Source organism: Schistocerca americana, chromosome X (assembly GCF_021461395.2).
Source record: "Schistocerca americana isolate TAMUIC-IGC-003095 chromosome X, iqSchAmer2.1, whole genome shotgun sequence".
Lineage (NCBI taxonomy): Eukaryota > Metazoa > Arthropoda > Insecta > Orthoptera > Acrididae > Schistocerca > Schistocerca americana.
Window position 1 is genome coordinate 682,133,716 of NC_060130.1, and position 13,669 is coordinate 682,147,384.

General features: G+C 47.3%; 1 protein-coding gene across 4 annotated transcripts in view; it reads left to right on the plus strand.

The window, feature by feature from the left end:
• The window catches only part of LOC124554776 (protein O-linked-mannose beta-1,2-N-acetylglucosaminyltransferase 1-like), a 1,050,404-nt gene that overhangs the window by 790,530 nt on the left and 246,205 nt on the right, over positions 1–13,669 (plus strand). For 3 of the 4 annotated variants that reach the window (XM_047128420.1, XM_047128423.1, XM_047128422.1), the window contains one exon: positions 4,449–4,490. The exons of the other annotated variant lie outside the window; for it this stretch is intronic. The gene's annotated coding sequence lies outside the window, so the exon portion shown is untranslated. The remainder of the gene's footprint in view (positions 1–4,448; positions 4,491–13,669) is intronic. 4 annotated transcript variants of the gene reach the window in all.

Consider the following 13,669-nt stretch of genomic DNA (forward strand, 5'->3'; position numbering starts at 1 on the left):
CTCAGTTTTTTTTTACTACACACGGTGGCCAGTTCCCTGACTGAATACGCTGAGCTAACGTGCCGGCTCCCTCTCATTTTCCGATCAGGATAGTGTTGCTCGTCTGCTCGGTGCTGAAGTTAGTTGGCTCTCATTCATTGTGAGCTCTGCAGCTGTCGTCCCCGTCCGCAGAGGGACTACTTGTTGCCACGGCAGCTACAATCCGCACGTGGCGCTCTTCTTTACTCGAGATAACAGTTAACCTCAGCGCTATGGCCCAACTTTTACGCGCACCGGCACATTTGGTTCACGCTGCTGCTGTGGCTCTGCGACTTTCTGCGGGAAAGGAAATTTACTACCACGCCGAAGGTAAATCACCAGGCCTCCACTCACTACTGTGAAAGTCACACTCGCCTCAGCCTGACGCAGGAAAATACTCTGCTAGATAAAAATTTCAGTGCCATTATAAGGAATCATTTGGGGGAGTGTAGACGATTACACGAATGACTAACATCGGCATACGTAAACCTTTAAATTTCTGACTAGTATCTCCAAACAACTACTTCATAATAAACACACGGGTGTTCATGATTTCTCTCAACAATCTACGTGGGACGTTCAATAAGTAATGAATCACAATTTTTTTCTGAAAGCAGGTTGGTTTTATTCAGGATTCCAATACACCGTATTACTTCCCTTTCTTTTGGCTACAAACCCTATTTTCCAACATAATCTCCGTTCAATGCGGTGGCCTTACGCCACCTTACTGGGAGGGCCTAGGTGCCCACATGCTACCACTCTACTGGTCGACGTCGGAACCAACGTCTTGCTGTATCAGCAACCTCCCCATCATCCACGTACTGCTTCCCGTGGAGTGCATCCTTCATTGGGCCAGACAGATGAGAGTCGAAAGGTGCTGTAACGAGGATGAGGAAGGACAGTCCAATGAAGTTTCGTGAGCTCCTCTCGGGTGTGCAGACTTGTGTGGCATTGCGTTGTCATGCAGAATGAGAAGTTCGTTTGCATTTTTGTGACGAAGAATACGCTGAAGTCGTTTCATCAATTTCCTAAGGGTATCACAGTACTCTACAGAGTTTCACTATGAGCGAGGACACCAAACAGAATAACCCCTTCAGGGTCCCAGCAGACTGTCGCCATGACCTTACCAGCTGAGGATGGGGCTTTGAACATTTTCTTCGGAGGAGATGGTTCAAATGGCTCTGAGCACTATGGGAAACAACTGCTGAGGTCATTAGTCCCCTATAACTGAGAACTAGTTAAACCTAACTATGGGACTCAACTGCTGAGGTCATTAGTCCCCTAGAACTGAGAACTAGTTAGACCTAACTAACCTAAGACATCACAAACATCCATGCCCGAGGCAGGATTCGAACCTGCGACCGTAGCGGTCTTGCGGTTCCAGACTGCAGCGCCTTTAACCGCACGGCCACTTCGGCCGGCTTTCGGAGGAGAGGTGGTGTGGCGCCACTCTATGGATTGCCGTTTTCATTCCGGTTCGAAGTGCTGAACCCATGTTTCATCGAGTGTTACGACGATCGACAAAAAATTGTCATGATCAGCCTCGTAAAGCGCAAGGAATTCCGCACAGATGGTCCATCGTTACTCTAAAGGGTCTTCCGTTAGGCGGAGGGGAACCCAGCAGGTACATACCTTTGAGTGCCCCAAATAGAGACCGCCCGGCTAGCCGCGCGGTCTAACGCGCTGCTTCCCGAGTGGGAAGGCGTCACGGTCCCAGGCACGAATCCGCCCGGATTAGTGTCGAGGTCCGGTGCCGGCCAGCCTGTGGATGGTTTTTAAGGCGGTTTTTCATCTGCCTCTGCGAATGCGGGCTGGTTCCCCTTATTCCGCCTCAGTTACACTATGTCGGCGATTACTGTGCAAACACTGTCTCCAGCCGGCCGGTGTGGCCGTGCGGTTAAAGGCGCTTCAGTCTGGAACCGCGTGACCGCTACGGTCGCAGGTTCGAATCCTGCCTCGGGCATGGATGTGTGTGATGTCCTTAGGTTAGTTAGGTTTAATTAGTTCTAAGTTCTAGGCGACTGATGACCTCAGAAGTTAAGTCGCATAGTCCTCAGAGCCATTTGAGCCACTGTCTCCACGTACGTGTACACCATAATTACTCTACCACGCAAACATTGGGTTTACATTCGTCTGGTACGAGACGTTCCCGGGGTAGGGGGTTCCACTGGGGGCCAAACAACATAATAGCCCTGGGTTCGGTGTGGGGTGATGGTGAGGTGGGTGGATTGCTGTGGCCTATTGTGGGTTTGTGAACCGCTGAGGGCTACGGCGGGGAGAAGCCTCTCCATCGTTTCTAGGTCCCCGGTTTAATACACAGTACACACACATCCCGCCGGCCGAAGTGGCCGTGCGGTTAAAGGCGCTGCAGTCTGGAACCGCAAGACCGCTACGGTCGCAGGTTCGAATCCTGCCTCGGGCATGGATGTTTGTGATGTCCTTAGGTTAGTTAGGTTTAACTAGATCTAAGTTCTAGGGGACTAATGACCTCAGCAGTTGAGTCCCATAGTGCTCAGAGCCATTTGAACCATTTGAACCACACATCCCCCAAATAGTGGACGAGAGTGTCAGCACTACCAACAGAGACGTCCATTTGAGCAACGAGGCGTTCGTTTGTGATCCGTCTATCATCTCGAATGAGAGTGTCCGCACGTCCCAATATTGCAGGAATCACAGCTGTGTGCGTCCTGCCGGCACGCGGGATATCGGATAGTTTTGCACGACGTTGTCGCGATCATGACAGACCCCTCGTCCAACGATTCACCGTGCTTTTCTTCCCTATCAGGTGTCCGTAGAATTTCTGCAAGCGCCTGTGCATGTCTGCTGTGGTCTGGTTTTCCGCCTAAAAAAACTCAGTGACAGTTCTCAGTTTGGAACGCATCACTGTTACAGACGCCATTTAGAAGGCTACGTATAGCGCCACCATCTGTCGGAAATTCATGAAACTACAGGGGCTGAAGCATGAATATTTCACGAAGTTTCACAACAAATTCCGCAATTTTTCAACCGAAATTGGCCAAGAAAAAAAAATGTGTTACATTACTAACTGGTCGCTCCTCGTATATACAGGATGTTCCTGAATTCTCCCCACATCCTACATCTACACCTACATACACACCCCTCAAGTCACCGTATGGTGCATGGCAGAGGATACCTTGCACCACAACCAACCATTTCCTCTCCTGGTACAGTCACAAATGCAGGGTATCCCAGAAGAAATGGTCGACAATCATGGATGTGACAGGAACAATCACTCGAAACAAAAAAATCTTGTAAACATGGCTCTAAAATGCATATCTTAGGATCTATGATCACTTATACGTCTTCAGTTCTCAGAAACAAACCTCTTCCACTACAAGCTCTTTGCTTTCCATGTTTTAGGTGGACGTAATGTGAACCAAAACAAGAAAAAATTGTCTGGTAAACATGGGCTCTAAAATACATGCCTTAAGAGCTTTGAGCACTTGTTCATTAGAAGAGTAGTATTTCACAGTAGCGAAGATGAACAAATGCTCATAGTTCTTAAGGTACGCATTTTAGAGTCGATGATTACTAGACCTTTTTCTTGTTTTGATTCACAACACCTGCAGCCACTCAGCGACAACACCTTCCCGTACACCACAGCGTCAGCAGCAAACATCCGCAGGTTTTGGCTCACCCTGTCCGTCAAATGATTTACGTATGTTTCTCCAGTGATGTGGAGAGAGCGCTCTGTAACTAATGGTATGAATGGGAAACTATATACGGTAACTCACGGCATTCATGCTGCAGGAAGAAACATATAAAATAATACTTTCGACTCTCCTGCGTCTGCTGGACGAAAGAACGACGGTGATTTACCGTGACTCGGTTAATTATTCCATTTATAACCAACTAAATAATGTGTTGACAATTTTCAGTGTAACTGTTCGACTAGTGGATTGTGATACCTTAATGCTGTACGTTTCAGGCCGTAATTACCGCAGTAGTTTTTCTTTTTATCGTCTATTGTCAAAGTTGTTGAACACTGGAAGTGTGATGTAAATAGAAGATAATTATGTCTGAAGCATGAACCTGGCGCGATTGGTCCTGCCATTGCTGTCTAGTGCCTGCAGTCTCTTCATTATATGGCGGTTTTTACACAATCACGCTGCTTACCCAAGCCGATGCGCCTACCTTTCTCCAGCGTTTACCCCGCAATAGCAGGTTCCACTAGTGGTCGGACCTCACGCATCCGTGTTTCGACAATTAATTTTATTTTCATTCTGCGGCAGTTTGCTCTTCCTGTTGCTAACACTGTCTGTTACAACTATGTTTCGTGTGAAATTGTCTTTGAATTACTTAACTGATCCATGCACATTGTCGTTGACTATTACAGACGAAGGTATGTGAGCATAAAAATCACCTTAGCAAGAAACGCCTTTATTTACTTATGTTCTGTGATATTTCAGGTTCTGAGGACCCATCGTCAAGCTTCCAGTGTCGCTTCATTCGTAAGTCTGCAAACCTGAAACAACTTATACATAAAACAGTAATTATTTGTATGGATGAACAAACGAAAATAGTATGTTGAACAATCACCACTGTATAATGCAGTATCAGCTTCAGTATTTTGTTTCACATCATTCTAAACGGGTAACCACAACACAGTTCACGTAAGAGGAATACAAAAGCACAGCACTGTGTAAAAATACACTGAGGTCACAAAAGTCATGAGGTACCTCCTAATATCATGTTGGACCTCATTTTGCCCAGCATAGTGCACGAGCTTGAGGTGTCATGGACTCAACAAGTCGTTGGAAGTCCCCTACAGAAATATTGAGGCACGCTGCCTCTATAGTCGTCCTTAACTGGGATGTGTTGGCGGTGTAGGACTTTGGGCACGAAATGACGTCTCGATTATGTCCCATATCTGTTCGATGCATTCATGTCGGTGGATCTGGGTGCCCAAATCATTAGCTCTAATTGTCCAGAATGTTCTTCAAACCAATCGCGAACAACTGTGGTTAGGTGACATGATCGCGAGGCTAGCACAAGCGCTGCAGGCTATGTTGCGCTGTTAGCAAAAGCACTCGCGTCGGTCGTCTGCTGCCATAGCCCATTAACGCCACATTTCGCCTCACTGTCCGAACGGATACGTTCGTCGTACGTCCCACACTGATTTCTGCGGTTACTTCACGCAGAGCTGCTTGTCTGTTAGCACTGACAACTCTACGCAAACGCCGCTGGGCTCGGTCGTCAAGTGAAGGTAATCGACTACTGCGTTGTCATTGGTGAGAGGTAATGCATGAAATATGGTATTATCGGCACACTCCTGACACTGTGGATATCGGAATATTGAATTCCCTAACGATTTCTGAACTGGCATGTCCCATGCGTATAGCTTCAACTACCATTCCGCGTTCGAAGTCTGTTAATTCCCGTCTTGCGGCCATAATCATGCAGCCATAATGACGTCGGGAAGCTTTTAATATGAGTGACCTGAGTACAACTGACAGCTCCGTCAATACACTGCCCTTTTATACGTCGCCATCTGCATAAGTGCATATCGCTATCCCATGACTTTTTGTTATCTCAGTGTATACACGTCAAAGGTAAACAATGCACTTAATATCTTGTTTATACACGTAGTGTCAGAACAATTACATCTATGCACTAGAAACAATCTTATTTAATGTCAGGACATCTTACAGTTTCTTTACCATTACATATGTTAGATAATGTTTTATTTATATGTAATTAATTGTCCACAGGCAAAATTCCGTAATGTCAAATATTGTGACGTGGCGAAGTGATTCGTTTCTCACATCGATATTCTTAGTGCTGAAGGCGAATGTTCGCACACAGCGAGTAATGCCTGAAGCATCTAAACGTGAAAACTGAAATTATTGCTACGCACTCCTCTCATCCTCGCGGGTATTAAGATATTTGAGTTACCACAGTAATAATTGAATTTAATATTTCTGTGCATACTTCTGGCAGCAATCATCTAAAGTCAATTATTATCATCAGAAGCACAATTCCAGCGACTACATGTGCGCCGTCTCCAAAACAAAGTTTCGGCGAATTGCTACTATCTGATGTTTGACGTGAAGACGCTTGAAAACTGGTTGATGGAATAAGAAATTGTTGATAAAAGTTACGTAATGCCAGATGAGGTAATAGCTATTATAACACTGGACTGGTCCCCAGATTTGACTAAGCAAAGGTTTACTTCCCCATCTCTGCTTCAGAATACAATGCAGTTAAGAGTAAAAACAAAAATGTGCGTCACATAGTTCACACGATACGCAGCCGGATGTACTAATGGATTTCATCCCCCATGTTAGTGTATATTTTGATGTCGCAACAGGAATGGTATTCAACCACAGAAAAATAATAATTGCTGGATCGTGAATGACCGAATACCCAATATTTGCATCCCCCCCCCCCCCCAAAAAAAGAAAAAGAACTCCAGGAAATAAATTTGCGCATAAGAAGTACAGTGAAATGACGTAGGTGGTGATACAGCCACTTCTAGTTACAGTCATAACAGTTCATAACTGCAGAACATTAAATGATTCCGAAAATAAAAGTTGAGCATCATAGTATGGTTTGTTCTGCCCTATGTTTGTTTAGTCCTTATTGGAGACTAGGTACTTAAAAAACAGCTTTTCTAGAAAAAGATTTGCGAAATCCCGAATGAGCGGATGCGTATTTGCATGCACTAAAAACGGGATTAGCTGCAGAAAACAAATTCCTAGTCTATTTCTAATGTTAGTTCAATTATAATCATTCCTCGTGGCTCTATACTTGTTAGGTCTGTGTTATACGATACTCTTTTCGACTATTAATGTAAATCCACTGGTTCAATGAAGTAGTTGTTATTACGTTTGCTGGAAGATTGCCCTGATAGGACTCTTTCCACATTCCATACTTTTTTTTAAAATATGGTTTCGCTGTTGAAAGTTGCGCTACTGTCACCACATATTTCCTGACGAATCTGGAACACTAAGTTTGGAAACTGAATCTCTTGGCAACCAACGTTTGTTTGCATCTGAGAATGGAGTGTTTTCTGCCGATTTAAAAGTCACTACATAATTCAACGCATTTCTGCCATCCACTGGATTCGCATTTGGGAGGGCGGTGATTCAGATCACGGTCCGGCCACCGATATTTAGGTTTCCTTAATTCACATAAGGCAAATGCCGGGATGATTCCTTTTAAAAGGACACTATCGATTGCAATCTTCAATCTGAGTTAGTACTCCACCTATAACGACTTCATCTTTTCCTGAAAAATGCAGAACGGGCGTTTCAGTTCGGCGAGACTTAGGTCACGATCGCCTCATAAGATAACCCGTAGCATTAGATGAACTTAATCAATTTAATTTTTCTGTCATGCCTCCTATATTCACAGGGCATTACAAATGGCTCTGAGCACTATGGGACTTAACTTCCGTGGTCATCAGTCCCCTAGAACTTAGAACTACTTAAACCTAACTAACCTAAGGACATCACACACATCCATGCTCGAGGCAGGATTCGAACCTGCGACCGGAGCGGTCACGCGGTTCCAGACTGAAGCGCCCAGACCGCACGGCTACGCCGGCCGGCAGGGCATTACCACACTCAGTAGATGGGAAAATGAAATCTTCCTTATAGGGCCGCCTAAGTTAGTAAGTTGAACACCTACTTCTTTTGTAGATCATTTTCCAATAACCGTACCGAGCGAGGTGGCGCAGTGGTTAGACACTGGACTCGCATTCGGGAGGACGACGGTTCAATCCCGCGTCTGGCCATCCTGATTTAGGTTTTCCGTGATTTCCCTAAATCACTCCAGGCAAATGCCGGGATGGTTCCTCTGAAAGGGCACGGCCGCCTTCCTTCCACATCCTTCCCTAAATCGATGAGACCGATGACCACGCTGTCTGGTCTCCTTCCCCAAACAACCAACCAACCAATAACCGTTATAACGTAAAGATGTTCATGCGTACTATAGTTATACACTGAAGTTTATATTTGAACTCCCTGTGTGGTGTACAGAAAGCTGAACCAAAATTTTGTTTTAAACACTGAGCCATTCGAACTTACCTATCTCAAAGATGGTGAACTGTATTGTATTCGTTCACGTGTTACCTGCGTTTACTAAACGGTGTAAACTCCGATAAGGACTCCAAGCTTCTAATGATTTCCGCTGCTTTCATTTAGTATTATCAGGTGTTTTGTTCAATTTCTCTCAAAGTTCAGACGACTTTTCAAAGGTTTTTCGTGATAAAAGAAGCTTCAAAGTTCGATATCTGCTCTAACAGTTCTAACGGAGATCGAGGTTGCCTGCTGAGAGGAGACGGCGAGCAGGTATATTGTACGGACATACGTTGAATACGAACGTTGTAGGTTTTAATTTAACCATAGCTGTTATGAATGTCAATCGAAGTACACGAACAGTTTTAACCAGTCATTTTTATTAATCTTTCCACTACGCGTTTTGGAAAATTACGCTATTTGTTTACATTAAAAAAAACGTAGACGATTTCCACATGGTATTTTCTGGGCAACCTGTGACACTGCTAGTCAGTGATCACAAGTTGCTCCTCCTAATCGTATTAGCATTACACGTTTCATTTCTTATAGACTGAAAAAATCATTCGTAATGTACTGGGGCCTGCTGGAAAGTAATGCTCCGATTTTTTGTGAGAAAACCCTTAGAGATTTTTAAATAGAACAAATATTATTAACATTCTAAATTTCTGTTCTACATGTCTACATATTTGCGGCCCTCTGCCGCTAGAGGGTTACGAATTGTAGCGTGTAAGATGGTCGTATGTAACGTAACTATGCCGGTGCGTTACAAAAAGCGTAATCGAGTTTCGAATTCGAAGATTTCGTCCACACATGGAGAACCCTCTCCTCCAGAATGACAGTGACAGGCTACACATGGGCGCTGCCACATCTGCAACAATCCAACGGCTTTGGTTCACTGTCATCGATCATCCTCCATTCAGTCCCGAGTTTGTCCCATCTACATCTACATCGATACTCTGGAAATCACTCTCAAGTGCCCGGCAGAGGGTTCACCGAACGACATTCGCAGTAATTATCTATTATTTCACTCCCAAACAGCGCATGGGAAAAACGAATATCTAAATCTCCAGATTTCCCTTATTTTATTAACATAATCGTTTCTTCCTATGTAGGTCGGCGTCAATAAAATATCTTCGTATTCTGAGAAGAAAGTTGGTGATTGGAATTTCGTGAGAAGGTTCCGCCGCAACGGAAAACGCCTTTCTTGTAATGATGTTCACCCCAGACGAGTGTAACCGCAATGTTTGCGTGGTAGAGCGTGGTAGAGTAATGATGGTGTACGCGTACGTGGAGAAAGTGTTTGCGCAGCAATCGTCGACATAGTGTAACTGAGGCGGAATAAGGGGAACCAGCCTGCATTCGCCGAGGCGATGGAAAACCGCCTTAAAAACCATCCACAGGCTGGCCGGCATACCGGACCTCTACGCTAATCCGCCGGACGGATTCGTGCCGGGGATCGGCACGCCTTCCAGCCCGGAAAACGGTGCGTTAGACCGCACGGCTAACCTTTTTTTTTTTTTTTTTTTTTTTTTTTGTATTTTAAGAGTGTTCAGATATGGGTAGGTGGAGACAAGGCGGGCAGGGGTCGAAACACGAGGCCTGGCCGCGATGTCTCCCCCCTCCCGTCCCTGAATCACTCCCTCAAAGTAGCTTTTTGATTTTTTTTATTTATATTTTTTTTCACCAGGAAAAGGGTAAATGAAAAAAAGATCTTTATTGGTACAAACTTAAATACAACAGAAATGCCATCCTTCCGGCGAAAATAACACAAGACAATATACTCGTACAAGGCGAGGAATTTTTTTTTTTTTTTATGAACATGGTGTAGGGAAAAAAAAGAATAATAAGTCTGATGTAATCTAAGAGGCGTGAAGCAATATACAGTGGAGTGAGGGAAAGACCAGTGTTGTCTGGGGTAGTGCATTAAAGAAAGGAGGCGCGTGTCCATGCGCCTATTCCACTGTGGGTTACAATGTAGAAAGTAGCGCGGGGAGTCTCAGATGTCAGCAGGGGGGGGCGGGAGTGCTGTCGGCGTGTGGCACCATCCAACTGAGCGGGGGTGAAGTAAAGATCGCGTGTAGGTAATTGGCGAAGTAGGCGCGGTAGCGTGGTCGCTGTTCGACTTCACTGTGGGCGGTTTGTAAGTACTGCCAGAAATCAAGGCGTGATTTGCCGCCACCATTATACATGTAGGTGATCGTCCATCCCTTGACCCATACAATCGCATGATTTTTGGAGGCGGGGAAATAAGTATTCTCAGGATGGATAAAAGTCCGTGGGTCAATCGAGTCCGGCGGAACGCGGAGGTAACAGGCAACGAACTGTCGGGCAAGTTTCCAGACGTCACTGGTGGCAGTACAAGTCAGTTGATGGACATCGTCATCCACGAGGTGGCAAATGGAACAAAGTGGAGAGTCCTGTAGTCCGATGGCGTGAAGGCGATGATTTGTGGCGAATTTTTCATTTGCGACTTGGTACCATGTTGCCCGGACGTTGGAGGGAAGAAAAGTCTGGTGGATGTGACGCCAAACCGTTGGCCACCGCGTGGACGGATGTCTCAGTTCGATATTGTTGCTGGATATGGAACGAAGGAGAGGGGTGTAAAAATCTTTAGGTCGAGGAGAACGCGTGGTCGGTAAGTGTGTGTGAGCATAACTGAAGTCGACGATGAAATCAGAAATGTGCGTCAAATGGTGCTTGATGTGTCCGACTGGTACTGGTGGTGTTATGGTCGCGGGCACAAGAATTTCCAGCAAGCTGCGCGTAAGGGAGGTGCCCCCGTGCCACTGCTTGTGCATGGTGGACATGTACAAGGACGCCGCTCGGAGTCGCACATTGACAAGGCCGAGGCCTCCTGCTCGCGGGGGAAGGGTGAGCGTGTCGCAGCGGACCTTAAAGATCGTACCGGCCGTAAGGAAGTATCCAAGGGCAGCCTGGAGGCTGCGTCCAATAGTTGATGGCAGCGGGAGGACCTGTGCGATGTGGACCATTCTGGCCGCCACATGTTGATTGAGGTATTGGACACGTTGTAAAGAGTCGAGTCGTCGGAGAAGATTTTGTCGCACCGTCGTGCGGATAGTTTGGAGTGCACGCCGAAAATTGATGGCAGCGGAGCGGCGCACGGTGGAGGTGAAAATGATACCAAGATATCGTAGTTGTTGTACACACGGGAGAGGTGCTAAGTCTTCGTGTGAGAGGCCGCGTCCAATGGGCATCGCCGCGGATTTAGCCACATTCATGTTACTGCCCGCTGCAGTGCCGTACGTTGATATCAAATCAAGTACCGTGTGTGTTTCACTCCGTGAGCGGATCAAGAGGAGGAGGTCGTCCGCATACGCACGACATCGAAAACTGTGCTGTCGCAAAGTGAGACCAGAAAGGTGGCTCGTCAGGCTCCCGATGAGTGGCTCCAGGCTTATGGCATACAGTAGGGTCGAAAGTGGGCAGCCTTGCCGTACGGAACGCCGGATCGCCACTGGTCCCGCCACACGGCCGTTAACCTGAATCAGAGATTCGGCGGTGCCGTACAGGCGCCGGATCACGTCGATGAAGGCTGGTGGAAAACCCATGCGGTTCATCACTGAGAACAGAAAAAGATGCCGCAATTTGTCGAATGCGCTGTCAAAATCAATGGCAACCACTGCGGCGCGGAGTCTGCACGCCGCTGCCAGTGCAATTAAATCGCGACATTCTCCTGTGGCCGTTTGTATATTAACTGAGCCGCCCGGAGTTGTCTGTTCCGGGGATAGAATGCTAGGCAGGATCTTGCGGCATCGCGTTGCCAGTAGGCGTGTAAAAATTTTACAGTCTGCGTTAAGCAGAGTCAGGGGACGGTAATGTGCTGTTGTCACACCTGGTGTCGGTTTGTGGATGGGTATAATAATTCCCGTGACGAAGGACGGCGGTACGGCGTTCCCTATCGTCAGCAGTTCATTAAACATCGTTGTCCACCGTGATGCCATTAGTGTGAAGAAAGCGCGATAAAATTCTATCGGCAATCCGTCGACACCAGGTGACTTATTCAGAGCACCTTTTTTGATTGCATCGTGGATTTCGTCACGCGTAATGGGCTCCAGCAGCTCGTCCGCTTCGTCGCTGGTGAGGGTGCGAGTTACGTGTGGTAACACAGACTCCTCAGCGTGGTTGTTGGTAGTCTCCTCCTGGTACATTGTGCGGTAGTGGTCGACAAAGGCACTGACGATTTCGGCCTGGCAAGTGACGTGCTGGCCACGACTAGTGGTGATCTCGGTAATGAGTTGTCGTCGTCGATGTTTCCTATCGGAGGCGATATGATGCATGGTCGGATGTTCTTGTTCCGCCGAATCTTGACGTCGGGTTCGCACCATAGCCCCCTGCAGTCTACGGCGTGTCAAAGTTACAATTTGCGCCTTAATCCTGCTGTGTTCCCTCTGGGTGTCGGGGGTGGGCGGTTGGGCGTCCAGGTCGCGGAGAACGGCGTAGAAATAGTCGGTAGTGTGCCGGCGCCACATAGCAACTTCCTTTCCATACTGAATCAAAGTACGTCGAATGGCAGGTTTGGCACATTCTAGCCACCAAGTCAAGGTCGTACAGTATTTAGGTAAGCGACGTTCACAGGTGGCCCATGTCTCGGTAACACGTTGAAGACATTCGGGATCATGAAGATGGGAGGTGTTTAGCTTCCACGGTGCACGACTACGCCAGACCACTTGCTTGGGGAAGAGAATGTTGCAGATGTAGGCACAGTGGTCCGAAAAGGCCAGGGGCCAAAGTTCTGCACCTTGGACTGCAGGTGTGAGTTCCCGAGAGACGTAAATTCTATCAAGGCGGCTCGCGGAGTGACTCGTCTGGTAAGTATGTCCAGGCGCGTCGCCGTGCCGAACTTCCCAAGTGTCGCGGAGCAACAGATCTCGGACGACAAGACGCAGTTCTTGACAGGTGTTGTAGTGGGGCACTTGATCTTTAGGGTGCAAGACACAATTAAAATCACCCCCAAGCAAGTAATGGTCGCAGCGTCCAAGAAACAAAGGAGCGATTTCTTCTGAATAGAAGAGGGCCCTGTCGCGTCTGCGGGTGGAGCCTGACGGAGCGTAAATGTTGATGATACGTGTCCCCATGACGGTGACGCCCATGCCTCTGGCAGATGGAAGGTATGTGATATCGGCCACTGGAATGCCTTCTCTGGCGTAGATGGCTACGCCGCGTCCCAGGTGGTCACCAGGAGAAGGATAAGTGTTATATCCCGCGACGTCTGGTAGTGTGGCCAGGTGTACTTCCTGTAGTAGTGCGATATCGACGTCCGACGCCCATATCATCTCTTGCAGCAGTTGAAGTTTCACGGGTGAGCTAATGGTGTTAGTGTTGATCGTCGCTATTCGGTAGGTTTGGAGCCGTAACCCGCCGTGGAGGGGAACTCCACCGGCGGAGGATGAAGAGGGACGAGGCAACGGTGAGTCGTGCCGTACGCCACCTGACGGCATTGTCAGCGGCGTAACGATGCTTCCGTCTGGGGTAACTGTGTCCCCAGCGTGTGGTCCGGCTCCTCATCGACGTCCTCACTCCACACCATTGAAGGCGTTGTCGTTGTGATGGTCGTACGTTCCACTTCGGTCGTAGGGGCTGAGGACGTC